The sequence below is a fragment of the Argiope bruennichi genome, chromosome 5, assembly GCF_947563725.1.
Source record: "Argiope bruennichi chromosome 5, qqArgBrue1.1, whole genome shotgun sequence".
Classification (NCBI taxonomy): domain Eukaryota; kingdom Metazoa; phylum Arthropoda; class Arachnida; order Araneae; family Araneidae; genus Argiope; species Argiope bruennichi.
The window spans coordinates 25,781,387-25,802,298 of NC_079155.1; the positions used below are offsets into that span (position 1 = coordinate 25,781,387).

The 20,912-nt window shown below is 39.5% G+C and overlaps 64 non-coding genes across 64 annotated transcripts; all 64 read right to left on the minus strand.

The window, feature by feature from the left end:
* Positions 1-166: 166 nt before the first annotated feature.
* On the minus strand, positions 167-238 carry Trnaa-ugc (transfer RNA alanine (anticodon UGC)). The gene has a single exon. It is a non-coding gene; the product is annotated as a tRNA-Ala (tRNA).
* Positions 239-486: 248 nt separating this feature from the next.
* Trnaa-ugc (transfer RNA alanine (anticodon UGC)) lies at positions 487-558 on the minus strand. Its single transcript has one exon. It is a non-coding gene; the product is annotated as a tRNA-Ala (tRNA).
* Positions 559-805: 247 nt separating this feature from the next.
* Positions 806-877, minus strand: Trnaa-ugc (transfer RNA alanine (anticodon UGC)). The gene has a single exon. It is a non-coding gene; the product is annotated as a tRNA-Ala (tRNA).
* A 248-nt stretch (positions 878-1,125) lies between these two features.
* On the minus strand, positions 1,126-1,197 carry Trnaa-ugc (transfer RNA alanine (anticodon UGC)). The gene has a single exon. It is a non-coding gene; the product is annotated as a tRNA-Ala (tRNA).
* Positions 1,198-1,445: 248 nt separating this feature from the next.
* Trnaa-ugc (transfer RNA alanine (anticodon UGC)) lies at positions 1,446-1,517 on the minus strand. The gene has a single exon. It is a non-coding gene; the product is annotated as a tRNA-Ala (tRNA).
* Positions 1,518-1,765: 248 nt separating this feature from the next.
* On the minus strand, positions 1,766-1,837 carry Trnaa-ugc (transfer RNA alanine (anticodon UGC)). Its single transcript has one exon. It is a non-coding gene; the product is annotated as a tRNA-Ala (tRNA).
* A 248-nt stretch (positions 1,838-2,085) lies between these two features.
* Trnaa-ugc (transfer RNA alanine (anticodon UGC)) lies at positions 2,086-2,156 on the minus strand. Its single transcript has one exon. It is a non-coding gene; the product is annotated as a tRNA-Ala (tRNA).
* A 247-nt stretch (positions 2,157-2,403) lies between these two features.
* Positions 2,404-2,475, minus strand: Trnaa-ugc (transfer RNA alanine (anticodon UGC)). The gene has a single exon. It is a non-coding gene; the product is annotated as a tRNA-Ala (tRNA).
* Positions 2,476-2,723: 248 nt separating this feature from the next.
* Positions 2,724-2,795, minus strand: Trnaa-ugc (transfer RNA alanine (anticodon UGC)). The gene has a single exon. It is a non-coding gene; the product is annotated as a tRNA-Ala (tRNA).
* Positions 2,796-3,043: 248 nt separating this feature from the next.
* Positions 3,044-3,115, minus strand: Trnaa-ugc (transfer RNA alanine (anticodon UGC)). Its single transcript has one exon. It is a non-coding gene; the product is annotated as a tRNA-Ala (tRNA).
* Positions 3,116-3,363: 248 nt separating this feature from the next.
* On the minus strand, positions 3,364-3,435 carry Trnaa-ugc (transfer RNA alanine (anticodon UGC)). Its single transcript has one exon. It is a non-coding gene; the product is annotated as a tRNA-Ala (tRNA).
* A 567-nt stretch (positions 3,436-4,002) lies between these two features.
* Positions 4,003-4,074, minus strand: Trnaa-ugc (transfer RNA alanine (anticodon UGC)). Its single transcript has one exon. It is a non-coding gene; the product is annotated as a tRNA-Ala (tRNA).
* Positions 4,075-4,322: 248 nt separating this feature from the next.
* Positions 4,323-4,394, minus strand: Trnaa-ugc (transfer RNA alanine (anticodon UGC)). Its single transcript has one exon. It is a non-coding gene; the product is annotated as a tRNA-Ala (tRNA).
* Positions 4,395-4,642: 248 nt separating this feature from the next.
* On the minus strand, positions 4,643-4,714 carry Trnaa-ugc (transfer RNA alanine (anticodon UGC)). The gene has a single exon. It is a non-coding gene; the product is annotated as a tRNA-Ala (tRNA).
* A 248-nt stretch (positions 4,715-4,962) lies between these two features.
* Positions 4,963-5,034, minus strand: Trnaa-ugc (transfer RNA alanine (anticodon UGC)). Its single transcript has one exon. It is a non-coding gene; the product is annotated as a tRNA-Ala (tRNA).
* Positions 5,035-5,282: 248 nt separating this feature from the next.
* On the minus strand, positions 5,283-5,354 carry Trnaa-ugc (transfer RNA alanine (anticodon UGC)). The gene has a single exon. It is a non-coding gene; the product is annotated as a tRNA-Ala (tRNA).
* Positions 5,355-5,602: 248 nt separating this feature from the next.
* Trnaa-ugc (transfer RNA alanine (anticodon UGC)) lies at positions 5,603-5,674 on the minus strand. Its single transcript has one exon. It is a non-coding gene; the product is annotated as a tRNA-Ala (tRNA).
* A 248-nt stretch (positions 5,675-5,922) lies between these two features.
* Positions 5,923-5,994, minus strand: Trnaa-ugc (transfer RNA alanine (anticodon UGC)). Its single transcript has one exon. It is a non-coding gene; the product is annotated as a tRNA-Ala (tRNA).
* Positions 5,995-6,242: 248 nt separating this feature from the next.
* Positions 6,243-6,314, minus strand: Trnaa-ugc (transfer RNA alanine (anticodon UGC)). Its single transcript has one exon. It is a non-coding gene; the product is annotated as a tRNA-Ala (tRNA).
* A 248-nt stretch (positions 6,315-6,562) lies between these two features.
* Trnaa-ugc (transfer RNA alanine (anticodon UGC)) lies at positions 6,563-6,634 on the minus strand. The gene has a single exon. It is a non-coding gene; the product is annotated as a tRNA-Ala (tRNA).
* Positions 6,635-6,882: 248 nt separating this feature from the next.
* Trnaa-ugc (transfer RNA alanine (anticodon UGC)) lies at positions 6,883-6,954 on the minus strand. Its single transcript has one exon. It is a non-coding gene; the product is annotated as a tRNA-Ala (tRNA).
* Positions 6,955-7,202: 248 nt separating this feature from the next.
* Trnaa-ugc (transfer RNA alanine (anticodon UGC)) lies at positions 7,203-7,274 on the minus strand. Its single transcript has one exon. It is a non-coding gene; the product is annotated as a tRNA-Ala (tRNA).
* Positions 7,275-7,522: 248 nt separating this feature from the next.
* Trnaa-ugc (transfer RNA alanine (anticodon UGC)) lies at positions 7,523-7,594 on the minus strand. Its single transcript has one exon. It is a non-coding gene; the product is annotated as a tRNA-Ala (tRNA).
* Positions 7,595-7,842: 248 nt separating this feature from the next.
* On the minus strand, positions 7,843-7,914 carry Trnaa-ugc (transfer RNA alanine (anticodon UGC)). The gene has a single exon. It is a non-coding gene; the product is annotated as a tRNA-Ala (tRNA).
* Positions 7,915-8,161: 247 nt separating this feature from the next.
* Trnaa-ugc (transfer RNA alanine (anticodon UGC)) lies at positions 8,162-8,233 on the minus strand. The gene has a single exon. It is a non-coding gene; the product is annotated as a tRNA-Ala (tRNA).
* A 248-nt stretch (positions 8,234-8,481) lies between these two features.
* Positions 8,482-8,553, minus strand: Trnaa-ugc (transfer RNA alanine (anticodon UGC)). The gene has a single exon. It is a non-coding gene; the product is annotated as a tRNA-Ala (tRNA).
* Positions 8,554-8,801: 248 nt separating this feature from the next.
* Trnaa-ugc (transfer RNA alanine (anticodon UGC)) lies at positions 8,802-8,873 on the minus strand. The gene has a single exon. It is a non-coding gene; the product is annotated as a tRNA-Ala (tRNA).
* Positions 8,874-9,121: 248 nt separating this feature from the next.
* Positions 9,122-9,193, minus strand: Trnaa-ugc (transfer RNA alanine (anticodon UGC)). The gene has a single exon. It is a non-coding gene; the product is annotated as a tRNA-Ala (tRNA).
* Positions 9,194-9,441: 248 nt separating this feature from the next.
* Positions 9,442-9,513, minus strand: Trnaa-ugc (transfer RNA alanine (anticodon UGC)). The gene has a single exon. It is a non-coding gene; the product is annotated as a tRNA-Ala (tRNA).
* Positions 9,514-9,761: 248 nt separating this feature from the next.
* On the minus strand, positions 9,762-9,833 carry Trnaa-ugc (transfer RNA alanine (anticodon UGC)). Its single transcript has one exon. It is a non-coding gene; the product is annotated as a tRNA-Ala (tRNA).
* Positions 9,834-10,081: 248 nt separating this feature from the next.
* Positions 10,082-10,153, minus strand: Trnaa-ugc (transfer RNA alanine (anticodon UGC)). The gene has a single exon. It is a non-coding gene; the product is annotated as a tRNA-Ala (tRNA).
* Positions 10,154-10,400: 247 nt separating this feature from the next.
* Positions 10,401-10,472, minus strand: Trnaa-ugc (transfer RNA alanine (anticodon UGC)). Its single transcript has one exon. It is a non-coding gene; the product is annotated as a tRNA-Ala (tRNA).
* Positions 10,473-10,720: 248 nt separating this feature from the next.
* On the minus strand, positions 10,721-10,792 carry Trnaa-ugc (transfer RNA alanine (anticodon UGC)). Its single transcript has one exon. It is a non-coding gene; the product is annotated as a tRNA-Ala (tRNA).
* Positions 10,793-11,040: 248 nt separating this feature from the next.
* Trnaa-ugc (transfer RNA alanine (anticodon UGC)) lies at positions 11,041-11,112 on the minus strand. The gene has a single exon. It is a non-coding gene; the product is annotated as a tRNA-Ala (tRNA).
* Positions 11,113-11,360: 248 nt separating this feature from the next.
* On the minus strand, positions 11,361-11,432 carry Trnaa-ugc (transfer RNA alanine (anticodon UGC)). Its single transcript has one exon. It is a non-coding gene; the product is annotated as a tRNA-Ala (tRNA).
* Positions 11,433-11,679: 247 nt separating this feature from the next.
* On the minus strand, positions 11,680-11,751 carry Trnaa-ugc (transfer RNA alanine (anticodon UGC)). The gene has a single exon. It is a non-coding gene; the product is annotated as a tRNA-Ala (tRNA).
* Positions 11,752-11,999: 248 nt separating this feature from the next.
* Trnaa-ugc (transfer RNA alanine (anticodon UGC)) lies at positions 12,000-12,071 on the minus strand. The gene has a single exon. It is a non-coding gene; the product is annotated as a tRNA-Ala (tRNA).
* Positions 12,072-12,319: 248 nt separating this feature from the next.
* Positions 12,320-12,391, minus strand: Trnaa-ugc (transfer RNA alanine (anticodon UGC)). Its single transcript has one exon. It is a non-coding gene; the product is annotated as a tRNA-Ala (tRNA).
* A 248-nt stretch (positions 12,392-12,639) lies between these two features.
* On the minus strand, positions 12,640-12,711 carry Trnaa-ugc (transfer RNA alanine (anticodon UGC)). Its single transcript has one exon. It is a non-coding gene; the product is annotated as a tRNA-Ala (tRNA).
* Positions 12,712-12,959: 248 nt separating this feature from the next.
* On the minus strand, positions 12,960-13,031 carry Trnaa-ugc (transfer RNA alanine (anticodon UGC)). The gene has a single exon. It is a non-coding gene; the product is annotated as a tRNA-Ala (tRNA).
* Positions 13,032-13,279: 248 nt separating this feature from the next.
* Trnaa-ugc (transfer RNA alanine (anticodon UGC)) lies at positions 13,280-13,351 on the minus strand. The gene has a single exon. It is a non-coding gene; the product is annotated as a tRNA-Ala (tRNA).
* A 248-nt stretch (positions 13,352-13,599) lies between these two features.
* On the minus strand, positions 13,600-13,671 carry Trnaa-ugc (transfer RNA alanine (anticodon UGC)). The gene has a single exon. It is a non-coding gene; the product is annotated as a tRNA-Ala (tRNA).
* A 247-nt stretch (positions 13,672-13,918) lies between these two features.
* Positions 13,919-13,990, minus strand: Trnaa-ugc (transfer RNA alanine (anticodon UGC)). The gene has a single exon. It is a non-coding gene; the product is annotated as a tRNA-Ala (tRNA).
* Positions 13,991-14,238: 248 nt separating this feature from the next.
* On the minus strand, positions 14,239-14,309 carry Trnaa-ugc (transfer RNA alanine (anticodon UGC)). The gene has a single exon. It is a non-coding gene; the product is annotated as a tRNA-Ala (tRNA).
* Positions 14,310-14,558: 249 nt separating this feature from the next.
* On the minus strand, positions 14,559-14,630 carry Trnaa-ugc (transfer RNA alanine (anticodon UGC)). Its single transcript has one exon. It is a non-coding gene; the product is annotated as a tRNA-Ala (tRNA).
* A 247-nt stretch (positions 14,631-14,877) lies between these two features.
* On the minus strand, positions 14,878-14,949 carry Trnaa-ugc (transfer RNA alanine (anticodon UGC)). Its single transcript has one exon. It is a non-coding gene; the product is annotated as a tRNA-Ala (tRNA).
* Positions 14,950-15,197: 248 nt separating this feature from the next.
* On the minus strand, positions 15,198-15,269 carry Trnaa-ugc (transfer RNA alanine (anticodon UGC)). Its single transcript has one exon. It is a non-coding gene; the product is annotated as a tRNA-Ala (tRNA).
* Positions 15,270-15,517: 248 nt separating this feature from the next.
* Positions 15,518-15,589, minus strand: Trnaa-ugc (transfer RNA alanine (anticodon UGC)). The gene has a single exon. It is a non-coding gene; the product is annotated as a tRNA-Ala (tRNA).
* Positions 15,590-15,837: 248 nt separating this feature from the next.
* Trnaa-ugc (transfer RNA alanine (anticodon UGC)) lies at positions 15,838-15,909 on the minus strand. The gene has a single exon. It is a non-coding gene; the product is annotated as a tRNA-Ala (tRNA).
* A 247-nt stretch (positions 15,910-16,156) lies between these two features.
* Trnaa-ugc (transfer RNA alanine (anticodon UGC)) lies at positions 16,157-16,228 on the minus strand. The gene has a single exon. It is a non-coding gene; the product is annotated as a tRNA-Ala (tRNA).
* A 248-nt stretch (positions 16,229-16,476) lies between these two features.
* Positions 16,477-16,548, minus strand: Trnaa-ugc (transfer RNA alanine (anticodon UGC)). The gene has a single exon. It is a non-coding gene; the product is annotated as a tRNA-Ala (tRNA).
* A 248-nt stretch (positions 16,549-16,796) lies between these two features.
* Positions 16,797-16,868, minus strand: Trnaa-ugc (transfer RNA alanine (anticodon UGC)). Its single transcript has one exon. It is a non-coding gene; the product is annotated as a tRNA-Ala (tRNA).
* A 248-nt stretch (positions 16,869-17,116) lies between these two features.
* Positions 17,117-17,188, minus strand: Trnaa-ugc (transfer RNA alanine (anticodon UGC)). The gene has a single exon. It is a non-coding gene; the product is annotated as a tRNA-Ala (tRNA).
* A 248-nt stretch (positions 17,189-17,436) lies between these two features.
* On the minus strand, positions 17,437-17,508 carry Trnaa-ugc (transfer RNA alanine (anticodon UGC)). Its single transcript has one exon. It is a non-coding gene; the product is annotated as a tRNA-Ala (tRNA).
* A 247-nt stretch (positions 17,509-17,755) lies between these two features.
* On the minus strand, positions 17,756-17,827 carry Trnaa-ugc (transfer RNA alanine (anticodon UGC)). Its single transcript has one exon. It is a non-coding gene; the product is annotated as a tRNA-Ala (tRNA).
* Positions 17,828-18,075: 248 nt separating this feature from the next.
* Trnaa-ugc (transfer RNA alanine (anticodon UGC)) lies at positions 18,076-18,147 on the minus strand. The gene has a single exon. It is a non-coding gene; the product is annotated as a tRNA-Ala (tRNA).
* A 248-nt stretch (positions 18,148-18,395) lies between these two features.
* Positions 18,396-18,467, minus strand: Trnaa-ugc (transfer RNA alanine (anticodon UGC)). The gene has a single exon. It is a non-coding gene; the product is annotated as a tRNA-Ala (tRNA).
* A 248-nt stretch (positions 18,468-18,715) lies between these two features.
* On the minus strand, positions 18,716-18,787 carry Trnaa-ugc (transfer RNA alanine (anticodon UGC)). Its single transcript has one exon. It is a non-coding gene; the product is annotated as a tRNA-Ala (tRNA).
* Positions 18,788-19,034: 247 nt separating this feature from the next.
* On the minus strand, positions 19,035-19,106 carry Trnaa-ugc (transfer RNA alanine (anticodon UGC)). Its single transcript has one exon. It is a non-coding gene; the product is annotated as a tRNA-Ala (tRNA).
* A 248-nt stretch (positions 19,107-19,354) lies between these two features.
* Positions 19,355-19,425, minus strand: Trnaa-ugc (transfer RNA alanine (anticodon UGC)). The gene has a single exon. It is a non-coding gene; the product is annotated as a tRNA-Ala (tRNA).
* Positions 19,426-19,674: 249 nt separating this feature from the next.
* Positions 19,675-19,746, minus strand: Trnaa-ugc (transfer RNA alanine (anticodon UGC)). The gene has a single exon. It is a non-coding gene; the product is annotated as a tRNA-Ala (tRNA).
* Positions 19,747-19,993: 247 nt separating this feature from the next.
* Trnaa-ugc (transfer RNA alanine (anticodon UGC)) lies at positions 19,994-20,065 on the minus strand. Its single transcript has one exon. It is a non-coding gene; the product is annotated as a tRNA-Ala (tRNA).
* A 248-nt stretch (positions 20,066-20,313) lies between these two features.
* Positions 20,314-20,385, minus strand: Trnaa-ugc (transfer RNA alanine (anticodon UGC)). The gene has a single exon. It is a non-coding gene; the product is annotated as a tRNA-Ala (tRNA).
* A 248-nt stretch (positions 20,386-20,633) lies between these two features.
* On the minus strand, positions 20,634-20,705 carry Trnaa-ugc (transfer RNA alanine (anticodon UGC)). Its single transcript has one exon. It is a non-coding gene; the product is annotated as a tRNA-Ala (tRNA).
* Positions 20,706-20,912: the final 207 nt, after the last annotated feature.

The following is a 20,912-nucleotide window of genomic DNA, read 5'->3' on the forward strand; positions in this document are numbered from 1 at the left end:
AGGCTCCGAAGAAAAAGAATGTACACAAATTGAGCCGCTTTGTTTGATATTCATCCCCAAATAGCTAAATATTTTAAATGAAAGTTTTAATTATTTATATCATATACCGTTAACAAATTACGTGTATCCGTTTTCTTCAAAATATCTAGAATAAATGAAGAAAATTTGGAGGTGCGGGGGATTGAACCCCGGACCTTTCACATGCAAAGCGAACGCTCTACCACTGAGCTACACCCCCGACACGTCAGATGCTTCTCTATGAAGCTGATTATTGCGAACTCGCTTGATCTAAGATGAGCGGTTTCATTAACATTCTACCAGGCTCCGAAGAAAAAGAAGGTACACAAATTGAGCCGCTTTGCTTGATATTCATCCCCAAATAGCTAAATATTTTAAATGAAAGTTATAGTTATTTATATCATACTACCGTCACCAAATTACGTGTATCCGTTTTCTTCAAAATATCTAAAATAAATGAAGAAAATTTGGAGGTGCGGGGGATTGAACCCCGGGCCTTTCACATGCAAAGCGAACGCTCTACCACTGAGCTACACCCCCGACACGTCAGATGCTTTTTTATGAAGCTGATTATTGCGAACTCGCGTGATGGAAGATTAGTGGTTTTATTAACATTCTACCAGGCTCCGAAGAAAAAGAATGTACACAAATTGAGCCGCTTTGTTTGATATTCATCCCCAAATAGCTAAATATTTTAAATGAAAGTTTTAATTATTTATATCATATACCGTTAACAAATTACGTGTATCCGTTTTCTTCAAAATATCTAGAATAAATGAAGAAAATTTGGAGGTGCGGGGGATTGAACCCCGGACCTTTCACATGCAAAGCGAACGCTCTACCACTGAGCTACACCCCCGACACGTCAGATGCTTCTCTATGAAGCTGATTATTGCGAACTCGCTTGATCTAAGATGAGCGGTTTCATTAACATTCTACCAGGCTCCGAAGAAAAAGAAGGTACACAAATTGAGCCGCTTTGCTTGATATTCATCCCCAAATAGCTAAATATTTTAAATGAAAGTTATAGTTATTTATATCATACTACCGTCACCAAATTACGTGTATCCGTTTTCTTCAAAATATCTAAAATAAATGAAGAAAATTTGGAGGTGCGGGGGATTGAACCCCGGGCCTTTCACATGCAAAGCGAACGCTCTACCACTGAGCTACACCCCCGACACGTCAGATGCTTCTCTATGAAGCTGATTATTGCGAACTCGCTTGATCTAAGATGAGCGGTTTCATTAACATTCTACCAGGCTCCGAAGAAAAAGAAGGTACACAAATTGAGCCGCTTTGCTTGATATTCATCCCCAAATAGCTAAATATTTTAAATGAAAGTTATAGTTATTTATATCATACTACCGTCAACAAATTACGTGTATCCGTTTTCTTCAAAATATCTAGAATAAATGAAGAAAATTTGGAGGTGCGGGGGATTGAACCCCGTGCCTTTCACATGCAAAGCGAACGCTCTACCAATGAGCTACACCCCCGACACGTCAGATGCTTCTCTATGAAGCTGATTATTGCGAACTCGCTTGATCTAAGATGAGCGGTTTCATTAACATTCTACCAGGCTCCGAAGAAAAAGAAGGTACACAAATTGAGCCGCTTTGCTTGATATTCATCCCCAAATAGCTAAATATTTTAAATGAAAGTTATAGTTATTTATATCATACTTCCGTCACCAAATTACGTGTATCCGTTTTCTTCAAAATATCTAGAATAAATGAAGAAAATTTGGAGGTGCGGGGGATTGAACCCCGTGCCTTTCACATGCAAAGCGAACGCTCTACCAATGAGCTACACCCCCGACACGTCAGATGCTTCTCTATGAAGCTGATTATTGCGAACTCGCTTGATCTAAGATGAGCGGTTTCATTAACATTCTACCAGACTCCGAAGAAAAAGAAGGTACACAAATTGAGCCGCTTTGCTTGATATTCATCCCCAAATAGCTAAATATTTTAAATGAAAGTTATAGTTATTTATATCATACTACCGTCATCAAATTACGTGTATCCGTTTTCTTCAAAATATCTAAAATAAATGAAGAAAATTTGGAGGTGCGGGGGATTGAACCCCGGGCCTTTCACATGCAAAGCGACGCTCTACCACTGAGCTACACCCCCGACACGACTGATGCTTCTCTATGAAGCTGATTATTGCGAACTCGCTTGATCTAAGATGAGCGGTTTCATTAACATTCTACCAGGCTCCGAAGAAAAAGAATGTACACAAATTGAGCCGCTTTGTTTGATATTCATCCCCAAATAGCTAAATATTTTAAATGAAAGTTTTAATTATTTATATCATATACCGTCAACAAATTACGTGTATCCGTTTTCTTCAAAATATCTAGAATAAATGAAGAAAATTTGGAGGTGCGGGGGATTGAACCCCGGGCCTTTCACATGCAAAGCGAACGCTCAACCACTGAGCTACACCCCCGACACGTCAGATGCTTCTCTATGAAGCTGATTATTGCGAACTCGCTTGATCTAAGATGAGCGGTTTCATTAACATTCTACCAGGCTCCGAAGAAAAAGAAGGTACACAAATTGAGCCGCTTTGCTTGATATTCATCCCCAAATAGCTAAATATTTTAAATGAAAGTTATAGTTATTTATATCATACTACCGTCACCAAATTACGTGTATCCGTTTTCTTCAAAATATCTAAAATAAATGAAGAAAATTTGGAGGTGCGGGGGATTGAACCCCGGGCCTTTCACATGCAAAGCGAACGCTCTACCACTGAGCTACACCCCCGACACGTCAGATGCTTCTCTATGAAGCTGATTAATGCGAACTCGCGTGATGGAAGATGAGTGGTTTTATTAACATTCTACCAGGCTCCGAAGAAAAAGGAGGTACACAAATTGAGCCGCTTTGTTTGATATTCATCCCCAAATAGCTAAATATTTTAAATGAAAGTTATAATTATTTATATCATACTACCGTCACCAAATTACGTGTATCCGTTTTCTTCAAAATATCTAAAATAAATGAAGAAAATTTGGAGGTGCGGGGGAATGAACCCCGGGCCTTTCACATGCAAAGCGAACGCTCTACCACTGAGCTACACCCCCGACACGTCAGATGCTTCTCTATGAAGCTGATTATTGCGAACTCGCTTGATCTAAGATGAGCGGTTTCATTAACATTCTACCAGGCTCCGAAGAAAAAGAAGGTACACAAATTGAGCCGCTTTGTTTGATATTCATCCCCAAATAGCTAAATATTTTAAATGAAAGTTATAGTTATTTATATCATACTACCGTCACCAAATTACGTGTATCCGTTTTCTTCAAAATATCTAAAATAAATGAAGAAAATTTGGAGGTGCGGGGGATTGAACCCCGGGCCTTTCACATGCAAAGCGAACGCTCTACCACTGAGCTACACCCCCGACACGTCAGATGCTTCTCTATGAAGCTGATTATTGCGAACTCGCTTGATCTAAGATGAACGGTTTCAATAACATTCTACCAGGCTCCGAAAAAAAAGAAGGTACAGAAATTGAGCCACTTTGCTTGATATTCATCCCCAAATAGCTAAATATTTTAAATGAAAAATAAAGTTATTTATATCATACTACCGTCAACAAATTACGTGTATCCATTTTCTTCAAAAGATCTAGAATAAAAGAAGAAAATTTGAGGGGCGGGGGATTGAACCCCGGGCCTTTCACATGCAAAGCGAACGCGCTACCACTGAGCTACACACCCGACACGTTAGGTGCTTCTCCATGAAGCTGATGAATGCGAACTCGCGTGATGGAAGATGAGCGGTTTCATTAACATTCTACCAGGCTCCGAAGAAAAAGAAGGTACACAAATTGAGCCGCTTTGCTTGATATTCATTCCCAAATAGTTGCATATTTTAAATGAAGGTTATAGTTTTTTATATCATACTACCGTCAACAAATTACGTGTATCCGGTTTCTTCAAAATATCTAGAACAAATGAAGAAAATTTGGAGGTGCGGGGGATTGAACACCGGGCCTTTCACATGCAAAGCGAACGCTCTACCACTGAGCTACACCCCCGACACGTCAGGTGCTTCTCTATGAAGCTGATTAATGCGAACTCGCGTGATGGAAGAGGAGCGGTTTCATAAACATTCTACCAGGCTCCGAAGAAAAAGAAGGTACACAAATTGAGCCGCTTTGCTTGATATTCATCCCCAAATAGCTAAATATTTTAAATGAAAGTTATAGTTATTTATATCATACTACCGTCAACAAATTACGTGTATCCGTTTTCTTCAAAATATCTAGAATAAATGAAGAAAATTTGGAGGTGCGGGGGATTGAACCCCGGGCCTTTCACATGCAAAGCGAACGCTCTACCACTGAGCTACACCCCCGACACGTCAGATGCTTCTCTATGAAGCTGATTATTGCGAACTCGCTTGATCTAAGATGAGCGGTTTCATTAACATTCTACCAGGCTCCGAAGAAAAAGAAGGTACACAAATTGAGCCGCTTTGCTTGATATTCATCCCCAAATAGCTAAATATTTTAAATGAAAGTTATAGTTATTTATATCATACTACCGTCACCAAATTACGTGTATCCGTTTTCTTCAAAATATCTAAAATAAATGAAGAAAATTTGGAGGTGCGGGGGATTGAACCCCGGGCCTTTCACATGCAAAGCGAACGCTCTACCACTGAGCTACACCCCCGACATGTCAGATGCCTCTCTATGAAGCTGATTAATGTGAACTCGCGTGATGGAAGATGAGCGGTTTCATTAACATTCTACCAGGCTCCGAAGGAAAAGAAGGTACACAAATTGAGCCGCTTTGCTTGATATTTATCCCCAAATAGCTAAATATTTTAAATGAATGTTATAGCTATTTATATCATACTACCGTCAACAAATTACGTGTATCCGTTTTCTTCAAAATATCTAGAATAAATGAAGAAAATTTGGAGTTGCGGGGGATTGAACCCCGGGCCTTTCACATGCAAAGCGAACGCTCTACCACTGAGCTACACCCCCGACGCGTCAGGTGCTTCTCTATGAAGCTGATTAATGCGAACTCGCGTGATGGAAGATGAGCGGTTTCATTAACATTCTACCAGGCTCCGAAGAAAAAGAAGGTACACAAATTGAGCCGCTTTGCTTGATATTTATAACCAAATAGCTAAATATTTTAAATGAAAGTTATAGTTATTTATATCATACTACCTTCAACAAATTACGTGTATCCGATTTCTTCAAAATATCTAGAATAAATGAAGAAAATTTGGAGGTGCGGGGGATTGAACCCCGGGCCTTTCACATGCAAAGCGAACGCTCTACCACTGAGCTACACCCCCGACACGTCAGGTGCTTCTCTATGAAGCTGATTAATGCGAACTCGCGTGATGGAAGATGAGTGGTTTTATTAACATTCTACCAGGCTCCGAAGAAAAAGAAGGTACACAAATTGAGCCGCTTTGTTTGATATTCATCCCCAAATAGCTAAATATTTTAAATGAAAGTTATAGTTTTTTATATCATACTACCGTCAACAAATTACGTGTATCCGTTTTCTTCAAAATATCTAGAATAAATGAAGAAAATTTGGAGGTGCGGGGGATTGAACCCCGGGCCTTTCACATGCAAAGCGAACGCTCTACCACTGAGCTACACCCCCGACACGTCAGATGCTTCTCTATGAAGCTGATTATTGCGAACTCGCTTGATCTAAGATGAGCGGTTTCATTAACATTCTACCAGGCTCCGAAGAAAAAGAAGGTACACAAATTGAGCCGCTTTGCTTGATATTCATCCCCAAATAGCTAAATATTTTAAATGAAAGTTATAGTTATTTATATCATACTACCGTCACCAAATTACGTGTATCCGTTTTCTTCAAAATATCTAAAATAAATGAAGAAAATTTGGAGGTGCGGGGGATTGAACCCCGGGCCTTTCACATGCAAAGCGAACGCTCTACCACTGAGCTACACCCCCGACATGTCAGATGCCTCTCTATGAAGCTGATTAATGTGAACTCGCGTGATGGAAGATGAGCGGTTTCATTAACATTCTACCAGGCTCCGAAGGAAAAGAAGGTACACAAATTGAGCCGCTTTGCTTGATATTTATCCCCAAATAGCTAAATATTTTAAATGAATGTTATAGCTATTTATATCATACTACCGTCAACAAATTACGTGTATCCGTTTTCTTCAAAATATCTAGAATAAATGAAGAAAATTTGGAGTTGCGGGGGATTGAACCCCGGGCCTTTCACATGCAAAGCGAACGCTCTACCACTGAGCTACACCCCCGACGCGTCAGGTGCTTCTCTATGAAGCTGATTAATGCGAACTCGCGTGATGGAAGATGAGCGGTTTCATTAACATTCTACCAGGCTCCGAAGAAAAAGAAGGTACACAAATTGAGCCGCTTTGCTTGATATTTATAACCAAATAGCTAAATATTTTAAATGAAAGTTATAGTTATTTATATCATACTACCTTCAACAAATTACGTGTATCCGATTTCTTCAAAATATCTAGAATAAATGAAGAAAATTTGGAGGTGCGGGGGATTGAGCTCCGGGCCTTTCACATGCAAAGCGAACGCTCTACCACTGAGCTACACCCCCGACACGTCAGGTGCTTCTCTATGAAGCTGATTAATGCGAACTCGCGTGATGGAAGATGAGTGGTTTTATTAACATTCTACCAGGCTCCGAAGAAAAAGAAGGTACACAAATTGAGCCGCTTTGTTTGATATTCATCCCCAAATAGCTAAATATTTTAAATGAAAGTTATAGTTTTTTATATCATACTACCGTCAACAAATTACGTGTATCCGTTTTCTTCAAAATATCTAGAATAAATGAAGAAAATTTGGAGGTGCGGGGGATTGAACCCCGGGCCTTTCACATGCAAAGCGAACGCTCTACCACTGAGCTACACCCCCGACACGTCAGATGCTTCTCTATGAAGCTGATTATTGCGAACTCGCTTGATCTAAGATGAGCGGTTTCATTAACATTCTACCAGGCTCCGAAGAAAAAGAAGGTACACAAATTGAGCCGCTTTGCTTGATATTCATCCCCAAATAGCTAAATATTTTAAATGAAAGTTATAGTTATTTATATCATACTACCGTCACCAAATTACGTGTATCCGTTTTCTTCAAAATATCTAAAATAAATGAAGAAAATTTGGAGGTGCGGGGGATTGAACCCCGGGCCTTTCACATGCAAAGCGAACGCTCTACCACTGAGCTACACCCCCGACATGTCAGATGCCTCTCTATGAAGCTGATTAATGTGAACTCGCGTGATGGAAGATGAGCGGTTTCATTAACATTCTACCAGGCTCCGAAGGAAAAGAAGGTACACAAATTGAGCCGCTTTGCTTGATATTTATCCCCAAATAGCTAAATATTTTAAATGAATGTTATAGCTATTTATATCATACTACCGTCAACAAATTACGTGTATCCGTTTTCTTCAAAATATCTAGAATAAATGAAGAAAATTTGGAGTTGCGGGGGATTGAACCCCGGGCCTTTCACATGCAAAGCGAACGCTCTACCACTGAGCTACACCCCCGACGCGTCAGGTGCTTCTCTATGAAGCTGATTAATGCGAACTCGCGTGATGGAAGATGAGCGGTTTCATTAACATTCTACCAGGCTCCGAAGAAAAAGAAGGTACACAAATTGAGCCGCTTTGCTTGATATTTATAACCAAATAGCTAAATATTTTAAATGAAAGTTATAGTTATTTATATCATACTACCTTCAACAAATTACGTGTATCCGATTTCTTCAAAATATCTAGAATAAATGAAGAAAATTTGGAGGTGCGGGGGATTGAGCTCCGGGCCTTTCACATGCAAAGCGAACGCTCTACCACTGAGCTACACCCCCGACACGTCAGATGCTTCTCTATGAAGCTGATTAATGCGAACTCGCGTGATGGAAGATGAGTGGTTTTATTAACATTCTACCAGGCTCCGAAGAAAAAGAATGTACACAAATTGAGCCGCTTTGTTTGATATTCATCCCCAAATAGCTAAATATTTTAAATGAAAGTTATAATTATTTATATCATATACCGTCAACAAATTACGTGTATCCGTTTTCTTCAAAATATCTAGAATAAATGAAGAAAATTTGGAGGTGCGGGGGATTGAACTCCGGACCTTTCACATGCAAAGCGAACGCTCTGCCACTGAGCTACACCCCCGACACGTCAGATGCTTCTCTATGAAGCTGATTATTGCGAACTCGCTTGATCTAAGATGAGCGGTTTCATTAACATTCTACCAGGCTCCGAAGAAAAAGAAGGTACACAAATTGAGCCGCTTTGCTTGATATTCATCCCCAAATAGCTAAATATTTTAAATGAAAGTTATAGTTATTTATATCATACTACCGTCACCAAATTACGTGTATCCGTTTTCTTCAAAATATCTAAAATAAATGAAGAAAATTTGGAGGTGCGGGGGATTGAACCCCGGGCCTTTCACATGCAAAGCGAACGCTCTACCACTGAGCTACACCCCCGACACGTCAGATGCTTCTCTATGAAGCTGATTAATGCGAACTCGCGTGATGGAAGATGAGTGGTTTTATTAACATTCTACCAGGCTCCGAAGAAAAAGAAGGTACACAAATTGAGCCGCTTTGTTTGATATTCATCCCCAAATAGCTAAATATTTTAAATGAAAGTTATAATTATTTATATCATACTACCGTCACCAAATTACGTGTATCCGTTTTCTTCAAAATATCTAAAATAAATGAAGAAAATTTGGAGGTGCGGGGGATTGAACCCCGGGCCTTTCACATGCAAAGCGAACGCTCTATCACTGAGCTACACCCCCGACACGTCAGATGCTTCTCTATGAAGCTGATTATTGCGAACTCGCTTGATCTAAGATGAGCGGTTTCATTAACATTCTACCAGGCTCCGAAGAAAAAGAAGGTACACAAATTGAGCCGCTTTGTTTGATATTCATCCCCAAATAGCTAAATATTTTAAATGAAAGTTATAGTTATTTATATCATACTACCGTCACCAAATTACGTGTATCCGTTTTCTTCAAAATATTTAAAATAAATGAAGAAAATTTGGAGGTGCGGGGGATTGAACCCCGGGCCTTTCACATGCAAAGCGAACGCTCTACCACTGAGCTACACCCCCGACACGTCAGATGCTTCTCTATGAAGCTGATTATTGCGAACTCGCTTGATCTAAGATGAGCGGTTTCATTAACATTCTACCAGGCTCCGAAGAAAAAGAAGGTACACAAATTGAGCCGCTTTGCTTGATATTCATCCCCAAATAGCTAAATATTTTAAATGAAAGTTATAGTTATTTATATCATACTGCCGTCACCAAATTACATGTATCCGTTTTCTTCAAAATATCTAAAATAAATGAAGAAAATTTGGAGGTGCGGGGGATTGAACCCCGGGCCTTTCACATGCAAAGCGAACGCTCTACCACTGAGCTACACCCCCGACACGTCAGATGCTTCTCTATGAAGCTGATTATTGCGAACTCGCTTGATCTAAGATGAGCGGTTTCATTAACATTCTACCAGGCTCCGAAGAAAAAGAAGGTACACAAATTGAGCCGCTTTGCTTGATATTCATCCCCAAATAGCTAAATATTTTAAATGAAAGTTATAGTTATTTATATCATACTACCGTCACCAAATTACGTGTATCCGTTTTCTTCAAAATATCTAGAATAAATGAAGAAAATTTGGCGGTGCGGGGGATTGAACCCCGGGCCTTTCACATGCAAAGCGAACGCTCTACCACTGAGCTACACCCCCGACACGTCAGATGCTTCTCTATGAAGCTGATTATTGCGAACTCGCTTGATCTAAGATGAGCGGTTTCATTAACATTCTACCAGGCTCCGAAGAAAAAGAAGGTACACAAATTGAGCCGCTTTGCTTGATATTCATCCCCAAATAGCTAAATATTTTAAATGAAAGTTATAGTTATTTATATCATACTACCGTCACCAAATTACGTGTATCCGTTTTCTTCAAAATATCTAAAATAAATGAAGAAAATTTGGAGGTGCGGGGAATTGAACCCCGGGCCTTTCACATGCAAAGCGAACGCTCTACCACTGAGCTACACCCCCGACACGTCAGATGCTTCTCTATGAAGCTGATTAATGCGAAGTCGCGTGATGGAAGATGAGTGGTTTTATTAACATTCTACCAGGCTCCGAAGAAAAAGAATGTACACAAATTGAGCCGCTTTGTTTGATATTCATCCCCAAATAGCTAAATATTTTAAATGAAAGTTTTAATTATTTATATCATATACCGTCAACAAATTACGTGTATCCGTTTTCTTCAAAATATCTAGAATAAATGAAGAAAATTTGGCGGTGCGGGGGATTGAACCCCGGGCCTTTCACATGCAAAGCGAACGCTCTACCACTGAGCTACACCCCCGACACGTCAGATGCTTCTCTATGAAGCTGATTATTGCGAACTCGCTTGATCTAAGATGAGCGGTTTCATTAACATTCTACCAGGCTCCGAAGAAAAAGAAGGTACACAAATTGAGCCGCTTTGCTTGATATTCATCCCCAAATAGCTAAATATTTTAAATGAAAGTTATAGTTATTTATATCATACTACCGTCACCAAATTACGTGTATCCGTTTTCTTCAAAATATCTAAAATAAATGAAGAAAATTTGGAGGTGCGGGGGATTGAACCCCGGGCCTTTCACATGCAAAGCGAACGCTCTACCACTGAGCTACACCCCCGACATGTCAGATGCCTCTCTATGAAGCTGATTAATGTGAACTCGCGTGATGGAAGATGAGCGGTTTCATTAACATTCTACCAGGCTCCGAAGGAAAAGAAGGTACACAAATTGAGCCGCTTTGCTTGATATTTATCCCCAAATAGCTAAATATTTTAAATGAATGTTATAGCTATTTATATCATACTACCGTCAACAAATTACGTGTATCCGTTTTCTTCAAAATATCTAGAATAAATGAAGAAAATTTGGAGTTGCGGGGGATTGAACCCCGGGCCTTTCACATGCAAAGCGAACGCTCTACCACTGAGCTACACCCCCGACGCGTCAGGTGCTTCTCTATGAAGCTGATTAATGCGAACTCGCGTGATGGAAGATGAGCGGTTTCATTAACATTCTACCAGGCTCCGAAGAAAAAGAAGGTACACAAATTGAGCCGCTTTGCTTGATATTTATAACCAAATAGCTAAATATTTTAAATGAAAGTTATAGTTATTTATATCATACTACCTTCAACAAATTACGTGTATCCGATTTCTTCAAAATATCTAGAATAAATGAAGAAAATTTGGAGGTGCGGGGGATTGAGCTCCGGGCCTTTCACATGCAAAGCGAACGCTCTACCACTGAGCTACACCCCCGACACGTCAGATGCTTCTCTAAGAAGCTGATTAATGCGAACTCGCGTGATGGAAGATGAGTGGTTTTATTAACATTCTACCAGGCTCCGAAGAAAAAGAATGTACACAAATTGAGCCGCTTTGTTTGATATTCATCCCCAAATAGCTAAATATTTTAAATGAAAGTTATAATTATTTATATCATATACCGTCAACAAATTACGTGTATCCGTTTTCTTCAAAATATCTAGAATAAATGAAGAAAATTTGGAGGTGCGGGGGATTGAACTCCGGACCTTTCACATGCAAAGTGAACGCTCTACCACTGAGCTACACCCCCGACACGTCAGATGCTTCTCTATGAAGCTGATTATTGCGAACTCGCTTGATCTAAGATGAGCGGTTTCATTAACATTCTACCAGGCTCCGAAGAAAAAGAAGGTACACAAATTGAGCCGCTTTGTTTGATATTCATCCCCAAATAGCTAAATATTTTAAATGAAAGTTATAATTATTTATATCATACTACCGTCACCAAATTACGTGTATCCGTTTTCTTCAAAATATCTAAAATAAATGAAGAAAATTTGGAGGTGCGGGGGATTGAACCCCGGGCCTTTCACATGCAAAGCGAACGCTCTACCACTGAGCTACACCCCCGACACGTCAGATGCTTCTCTATGAAGCTGATTATTGCGAACTCGCTTGATCTAAGATGAGCGGTTTCATTAACATTCTACCAGGCTCCGAAGAAAAAGAAGGTACACAAATTGAGCCGCTTTGTTTGATATTCATCCCCAAATAGCTAAATATTTTAAATGAAAGTTATAGTTATTTATATCATACTACCGTCACCAAATTACGTGTATCCGTTTTCTTCAAAATATCTAAAATAAATGAAGAAAATTTGGAGGTGCGGGGGATTGAACCCCGGGCCTTTCACATGCAAAGCGAACGCTCTACCACTGAGCTACACCCCCGACACGTCAGATGCTTCTCTATGAAGCTGATTATTGCGAACTCGCTTGATCTAAGATGAGCGGTTTCATTAACATTCTACCAGGCTCCGAAGAAAAAGAAGGTACACAAATTGAGCCGCTTTGCTTGATATTCATCCCCAAATAGCTAAATATTTTAAATGAAAGTTATAGTTATTTATATCATACTGCCGTCACCAAATTACATGTATCCGTTTTCTTCAAAATATCTAAAATAAATGAAGAAAATTTGGAGGTGCGGGGGATTGAACCCCGGGCCTTTCACATGCAAAGCGAACGCTCTACCACTGAGCTACACCCCCGACACGTCAGATGCTTCTCTATGAAGCTGATTATTGCGAACTCGCTTGATCTAAGATGAGCGGTTTCATTAACATTCTACCAGGCTCCGAAGAAAAAGAAGGTACACAAATTGAGCCGCTTTGCTTGATATTCATCCCCAAATAGCTAAATATTTTAAATGAAAGTTATAGTTATTTATATCATACTACCGTCACCAAATTACGTGTATCCGTTTTCTTCAAAATATCTAAAATAAATGAAGAAAATTTGGAGGTGCGGGGGATTGAACCCCGGGCCTTTCACATGCAAAGCGAACGCTCTACCACTGAGCTACACCCCCGACACGTCAGATGCTTCTCTATGAAGCTGATTATTGCGAACTCGCTTGATCTAAGATGAGCGGTTTCATTAACATTCTACCAGGCTCCGAAGAAAAAGAAGGTACACAAATTGAGCCGCTTTGCTTGATATTCATCCCCAAATAGCTAAATATTTTAAATGAAAGTTATAGTTATTTATATCATACTGCCGTCACCAAATTACATGTATCCGTTTTCTTCAAAATATCTAAAATAAATGAAGAAAATTTGGAGGTGCGGGGGATTGAACCCCGGGCCTTTCACATGCAAAGCGAACGCTCTACCACTGAGCTACACCCCCGACACGTCAGATGCTTCTCTATGAACCTGATTATTGCGAACTCGCTTGATCTAAGATGAGCGGTTTCATTAACATTCTACCAGGCTCCGAAGAAAAAGAAGGTACACAAATTGAGCCGCTTTGCTTGATATTCATCCCCAAATAGCTAAATATTTTAAATGAAAGTTATAGTTATTTATATCATACTACCGTCACCAAATTACGTGTATCCGTTTTCTTCAAAATATCTAGAATAAATGAAGAAAATTTGGCGGTGCGGGGGATTGAACCCCGGGCCTTTCACATGCAAAGCGAACGCTCTACCACTGAGCTACACCCCCGACACGTCAGATGCTTCTCTATGAAGCTGATTAATGCGAAGTCGCGTGATGGAAGATGAGTGGTTTTATTAACATTCTACCAGGCTCCGAAGAAAAAGAATGTACACAAATTGAGCCGCTTTGTTTGATATTCATCCCCAAATAGCTAAATATTTTAAATGAAAGTTTTAATTATTTATATCATATACCGTCAACAAATTACGTGTATCCGTTTTCTTCAAAATATCTAGAATAAATGAAGAAAATTTGGCGGTGCGGGGGATTGAACCCCGGGCCTTTCACATGCAAAGCGAACGCTCTACCACTGAGCTACACCCCCGACACGTCAGATGCTTCTCTATGAAGCTGATTATTGCGAACTCGCTTGATCTAAGATGAGCGGTTTCATTAACATTCTACCAGGCTCCGAAGAAAAAGAAGGTACACAAATTGAGCCGCTTTGCTTGATATTCATCCCCAAATAGCTAAATATTTTAAATGAAAGTTATAGTTATTTATATCATACTACCGTCACCAAATTACGTGTATCCGTTTTCTTCAAAATATCTAAAATAAATGAAGAAAATTTGCAGGTGCGGGGGATTGAACCCCGGGCCTTTCACATGCAAAGCGAACGCTCTACCACTGAGATACACCCCTGACACGTCAGATGCTTCTCTATGAAGCTGATTAATGCGAACTCGCGTGATGGAAGATGAGTGGTTTTATTAACATTCTACCAGGCTCCGAAGAAAAAGAAGGTACACAAATTGAGCCGCTTTGTTTGATATTCATCCCCAAATAGCTAAATATTTTAAATGAAAGTTATAATTATTTATATCATACTACCGTCACCAAATTACGTGTATCCGTTTTCTTCAAAATATCTAAAATAAATGAAGAAAATTTGGAGGTGCGGGAGATTGAACCCCGGGCCTTTCACATGCAAAGCGAACGCTCTACCACTGAGCTACACCCCCGACACGTCAGATGCTTTTTTATGAAGCTGATTATTGCGAACTCGCGTGATGGAAGATTAGTGGTTTTATTAACATTCTACCAGGCTCCGAAGAAAAAGAATGTACACAAATTGAGCCGCTTTGTTTGATATTCATCCCCAAATAGCTAAATATTTTAAATGAAAGTTTTAATTATTTATATCATATACCGTTAACAAATTACGTGTATCCGTTTTCTTCAAAATATCTAGAATAAATGAAGAAAATTTGGAGGTGCGGGGGATTGAACCCCGGACCTTTCACATGCAAAGCGAACGCTCTACCACTGAGCTACACCCCCGACACGTCAGATGCTTCTCTATGAAGCTGATTATTGCGAACTCGCTTGATCTAAGATGAGCGGTTTCATTAACATTCTACCAGGCTCCGAAGAAAAAGAAGGTACACAAATTGAGCCGCTTTGCTTGATATTCATCCCCAAATAGCTAAATATTTTAAATGAAAGTTATAGTTATTTATATCATACTACCGTCACCAAATTACGTGTATCCGTTTTCTTCAAAATATCTAAAATAAATGAAGAAAATTTGGAGGTGCGGGGGATTGAACCCCGGGCCTTTCACATGCAAAGCGAACGCTCTACCACTGAGCTACACCCCCGACACGTCAGATGCTTCTCTATGAAGCTGATTATTGCGAACTCGCTTGATCTAAGATGAGCGGTTTCATTAACATTCTACCAGGCTCCGAAGAAAAAGAAGGTACACAAATTGAGCCGCTTTGCTTGATATTCATCCCCAAATAGCTAAATATTTTAAATGAAAGTTATAGTTATTTATATCATACTACCGTCACCAAATTACGTGTATCCGTTTTCTTCAAAATATCTAAAATAAATGAAGAAAATTTGGAGGTGCGGGGAATTGAACCCCGGGCCTTTCACATGCAAAGCGAACGCTCTACCACTGAGCTACACCCCCGACACGTCAGATGCTTCTCTATGAAGCTGATTAATGCGAACTCGCGTGATGGAAGATGAGTGGTTTTATTAACATTCTACCAGGCTCCGAAGAAAAAGAAGGTACACAAATTGAGCCTCTTTGTTTGATATTCATCCCCAAATAGCTAAATATTTTAAATGAAAGTTATAGTTATTTATATCATACTACCGTCACCAAATTACGTGTATCCGTTTTCTTCAAAATATCTAAAATAAATGAAGAAAATTTGGAGGTGCGGGGGATTGAACCCCGGGCCTTTCACATGCAAAGCGAACGTTCTACCACTGAGCTACACCCCCGACACGTCAGATGCTTCTTTATGAAGCTGATTATTGCGAACTCGCGTGATGGAAGATGAGTGGTTTTATTAACATTCTACCAGGCTCCGAAGAAAAAGAATGTACACAAATTGAGCCGCTTTGTTTGATATTCATCCCCAAATAGCTAAATATTTTAAATGAAAGTTTTAATTATTTATATCATATACCGTCAACAAATTACGTGTATCCGTTTTCTTCAAAATATCTAGAATAAATGAAGAAAATTTGGAGGTGCGGGGGATTGAACCCCGGGCCTTTCACATGCAAAGCGAACGCTCTACCACTGAGCTACACCCCCGACACGTCAGATGCTTCTCTATGAAGCTGATTATTGCGAACTCGCTTGATCTAAGATGAGCGCTTTCATTAACATTCTACCAGGCTCCGAAGAAAAAGAAGGTACACAAATTGAGCCGCTTTGCTTGATATTCATCCCCAAATAGCTAAATATTTTAAATGAAAGTTATAGTTATTTATATCATACTACCGTCACCAAATTACGTGTATCCGTTTTCTTCAAAATATCTAAAATAAATGAAGAAAATTTGGAGGTGCGGGGGATTGAACCCCGGGCCTTTCACATGCAAAGCGAACGCTCTACCACTGAGCTACACCCCCGACACGTCAGATGCTTCTCTATGAAGCTGATTAATGCGAACTCGCGTGATGGAAGATGAGTGGTTTTATTAACATTCTACCAGGCTCCGAAGAAAAAGGAGGTACACAAATTTAGCCGCTTTGTTTGATATTCATCCCCAAATAGCTAAATATTTTAAATGAAAGTTATAATTATTTATATCATACTACCGTCACCAAATTACGTGTATCCGTTTTCTTCAAAATATCTAAAATAAATGAAGAAAATTTGGAGGTGCGGGGGAATGAACCCCGGGCCTTTCACATGCAAAGCGAACGCTCTACCACTGAGCTACACCCCCGACACGTCAGATGCTTCTCAATGAAGCTGATTATTGCGAACTCGCTTGATCTAAGATGAGCGGTTTCATTAACATTCTACCAGGCTCCGAAGAAAAAGAAGGTACACAAATTGAGCCGCTTTGTTTGATATTCATCCCCAAATAGCTAAATATTTTAAATGAAAGTTATAGTTATTTATATCATACTACCGTCACCAAATTACGTGTATCCGTTTTCTTCAAAATATCTAAAATAAATGAAGAAAATTTGGAGATGCGGGGGATTGAACCCCGGGCCTTTCACATGCAAAGCGAACGCTCTACCACTGAGCTACACCCCCGACACGTCAGATGCTTCTCTATGAAGCTGATTATTGCGAACTCGCTTGATCTAAGATGAACGGTTTCAATAACATTCTACCAGGCTCCGAAAAAAAAGAAGGTACAGAAATTGAGCCACTTTGCTTGATATTCATCCCCAAATAGCTAAATATTTTAAATGAAAGTTATAATTATTTATATCATACTACCGTCACCAAATTACGTGTATCCGTTTTCTTCAAAATATCTAAAATAAATGAAGAAAATTTGGAGGTGCGGGAGATTGAACCCCGGGCCTTTCACATGCAAAGCGAACGCTCTACCACTGAGCTACACCCCCGACACGTCAGATGCTTTTTTATGAAGCTGATTATTGCGAACTCGCGTGATGGAAGATTAGTGGTTTTATTAACATTCTACCAGGCTCCGAAGAAAAAGAATGTACACAAATTGAGCCGCTTTGTTTGATATTCATCCCCAAATAGCTAAATATTTTAAATGAAAGTTTTAATTATTTATATCATATACCGTTAACAAATTACGTGTATCCGTTTTCTTCAAAATATCTAGAATAAATGAAGAAAATTTGGAGGTGCGGGGGATTGAACCCCGGACCTTTCACATGCAAAGCGAACGCTCTACCACTGAGCTACACCCCCGACACGTCAGATGCTTCTCTATGAAGCTGATTATTGCGAACTCGCTTGATCTAAGATGAGCGGTTTCATTAACATTCTACCAGGCTCCGAAGAAAAAGAAGGTACACAAATTGAGCCGCTTTGCTTGATATTCATCCCCAAATAGCTAAATATTTTAAATGAAAGTTATAGTTATTTATATCATACTACCGTCACCAAATTACGTGTATCCGTTTTCTTCAAAATATCTAAAATAAATGAAGAAAATTTGGAGGTGCGGGGGATTGAACCCCGGGCCTTTCACATGCAAAGCGAACGCTCTACCACTGAGCTACACCCCCGACACGTCAGATGCTTCTCTATGAAGCTGATTATTGCGAACTCGCTTGATCTAAGATGAGCGGTTTCATTAACATTCTACCAGGCTCCGAAGAAAAAGAAGGTACACAAATTGAGCCGCTTTGCTTGATATTCATCCCCAAATAGCTAAATATTTTAAATGAAAGTTATAGTTATTTATATCATACTACCGTCACCAAATTACGTGTATCCGTTTTCTTCAAAATATCTAGAATAAATGAAGAAAATTTGGCGGTGCGGGGGATTGAACCCCGGGCCTTTCACATGCAAAGCGAACGCTCTACCACTGAGCTACACCCCCGACACGTCAGATGCTTCTCTATGAAGCTGATTATTGCGAACTCGCTTGATCTAAGATGAGCGGTTTCATTAACATTCTACCAGGCTCCGAAGAAAAAGAAGGTACACAAATTGAGCCGCTTTGCTTGATATTCATCCCCAAATAGCTAAATATTTTAAATGAAAGTTATAGTTATTTATATCATACTACCGTCACCAAATTACGTGTATCCGTTTTCTTCAAAATATCTAAAATAAATGAAGAAAATTTGGAGGTGCGGGGAATTGAACCCCGGGCCTTTCACATGCAAAGCGAACGCTCTACCACTGAGCTACACCCCCGACACGTCAGATGCTTCTCTATGAAGCTGATTAATGCGAAGTCGCGTGATGGAAGATGAGTGGTTTTATTAACATTCTACCAGGCTCCGAAGAAAAAGAATGTACACAAATTGAGCCGCTTTGTTTGATATTCATCCCCAAATAGCTAAATATTTTAAATGAAAGTTTTAATTATTTATATCATATACCGTCAACAAATTACGTGTATCCGTTTTCTTCAAAATATCTAGAATAAATGAAGAAAATTTGGCGGTGCGGGGGATTGAACCCCGGGCCTTTCACATGCAAAGCGAACGCTCTACCACTGAGCTACACCCCCGACACGTCAGATGCTTCTCTATGAAGCTGATTATTGCGAACTCGCTTGATCTAAGATGAGCGGTTTCATTAACATTCTACCAGGCTCCGAAGAAAAAGAAGGTACACAAATTGAGCCGCTTTGCTTGATATTCATCCCCAAATAGCTAAATATTTTAAATGAAAGTTATAGTTATTTATATCATACTACCGTCACCAAATTACGTGTATCCGTTTTCTTCAAAATATCTAAAATAAATGAAGAAAATTTGCAGGTGCGGGGGATTGAACCCCGGGCCTTTCACATGCAAAGCGAACGCTCTACCACTGAGCTACACCCCTGACACGTCAGATGCTTCTCTATGAAGCTGATTAATGCGAACTCGCGTGATGGAAGATGAGTGGTTTTATTAACATTCTACCAGGCTCCGAAGAAAAAGAAGGTACACAAATTGAGCCGCTTTGTTTGATATTCATCCCCAAATAGCTAAATATTTTAAATGAAAGTTATAATTATTTATATCATACTACCGTCACCAAATTACGTGTATCCGTTTTCTTCAAAATATCTAAAATAAATGAAGAAAATTTGGAGGTGCGGGAGATTGAACCCCGGGCCTTTCACATGCAAAGCGAACGCTCTACCACTGAGCTACACCCCCGACACGTCAGATGCTTTTTTATGAAGCTGATTATTGCGAACTCGCGTGATGGAAGATTAGTGGTTTTATTAACATTCTACCAGGCTCCGAAGAAAAAGAATGTACACAAATTGAGCCGCTTTGTTTGATATTCATCCCCAAATAGCTAAATATTTTAAATGAAAGTTTTAATTATTTATATCATATACCGTTAACAAATTACGTGTATCCGTTTTCTTCAAAATATCTAGAATAAATGAAGAAAATTTGGAGGTGCGGGGGATTGAACCCCGGACCTTTCACATGCAAAGCGAACGCTCTACCACTGAGCTACACCCCCGACACGTCAGATGCTTCTCTATGAAGCTGATTATTGCGAACTCGCTTGATCTAAGATGAGCGGTTTCATTAACATTCTACCAGGCTCCGAAGAAAAAGAAGGTACACAAATTGAGCCGCTTTGCTTGATATTCATCCCCAAATAGCTAAATATTTTAAATGAAAGTTATAGTTATTTATATCATACTACCGTCACCAAATTACGTGTATCCGTTTTCTTCAAAATATCTAAAATAAATGAAGAAAATTTGGAGGTGCGGGGGATTGAACCCCGGGCCTTTCACATGCAAAGCGAACGCTCTACCACTGAGCTACACCCCCGACACGTCAGATGCTTCTCTATGAAGCTGATTATTGCGAACTCGCTTGATCTAAGATGAGCGGTTTCATTAACATTCTACCAGGCTCCGAAGAAAAAGAAGGTACACAAATTGAGCCGCTTTGCTTGATATTCATCCCCAAATAGCTAAATATTTTAAATGAAAGTTATAGTTATTTATATCATACTACCGTCACCAAATTACGTGTATCCGTTTTCTTCAAAATATCTAAAATAAATGAAGAAAATTTGGAGGTGCGGGGAATTGAACCCCGGGCCTTTCACATGCAAAGCGAACGCTCTACCACTGAGCTACACCCCCGACACGTCAGATGCTTCTCTATGAAGCTGATTAATGCGAACTCGCGTGATGGAAGATGAGTGGTTTTATTAACATTCTACCAGGCTCCGAAGAAAAAGAAGGTACACAAATTGAGCCTCTTTGTTTGATATTCATCCCCAAATAGCTAAATATTTTAAATGAAAGTTATAGTTATTTATATCATACTACCGTCACCAAATTACGTGT